Here is an 808-nt window from a genome sequence, read left to right on the forward strand (position 1 = left end):
GACTCACTCATAAAGACAGTACTTGCACCGCCACCTTCTGGTACAACGACGATGTGACCTACAGAAAGAGATAGACTACTGAAAAATGTCCGCCACTACGCAGACTTTTCACAGATGGTTTCTTTTCTCGTCGCTTTACGTGAAGTTTGTGATTCATGTAAAACTCTTTTAATAATTTTAATAATATTTTTGCTGGAGCTGTTTTCTGTGGATATATAGTTAAAATGTATTAACTGAATAAGTACTTGGTTAGCTTAACAAATAAATCTTTATTTGTAAAACTTTTGGCGGATAACCACCCGCCAAAAAAGGTCGAGGACCAGCAGTGCATGAAATTGAATCCTTAAAAACACAATAATTGTTAAAAAAAAAACATGGCTGAGTATGTGACATCTGGCGCATGAGTAAGAACAGCGTTGGTGGTATAGTGGTGAGCATAGCTGCCTTCCAAGCAGTTGACCCGGGTTCGATTCCCGGCCAACGCAAAAATGTTTTTCATTTGTTAAATAACTTTGTGTACGTGTAAAATGTGAAAGAGTTTTTGATTCCGTAGTGGAAACAAGCGTCAATAGGTTTTTAATTCGACTACACGTTTTTAATGCAAAACTACATCCTGTATAAATGGCCCCTTAGATTCTAGCTAAATAAGTGGATTTCATTGAAATATAACCAAATAACCTCACCACCAACCCAGGGCCGGTTCTAGACATTTGGAGGCCCTAGGCAAACTTTATGTTGGAGGCCCCCTGCTCCACACCCCTCCTAATAAAACAAATATTATTACTCCTTACCTTTTTATTTGACATCT

At 38.2% G+C, this 808-nt stretch overlaps 1 non-coding gene across 1 annotated transcript; it reads left to right on the plus strand.

The window, feature by feature from the left end:
* The first annotated feature begins 413 nt into the window (after window positions 1-413).
* trnag-ucc lies at window positions 414-485 on the plus strand. The gene has a single exon. It is a non-coding gene; the product is annotated as a tRNA-Gly (tRNA).
* Window positions 486-808: the final 323 nt, after the last annotated feature.

This window comes from Megalobrama amblycephala, linkage group LG2 (assembly GCF_018812025.1).
Source record: "Megalobrama amblycephala isolate DHTTF-2021 linkage group LG2, ASM1881202v1, whole genome shotgun sequence".
Lineage (NCBI taxonomy): Eukaryota > Metazoa > Chordata > Actinopteri > Cypriniformes > Xenocyprididae > Megalobrama > Megalobrama amblycephala.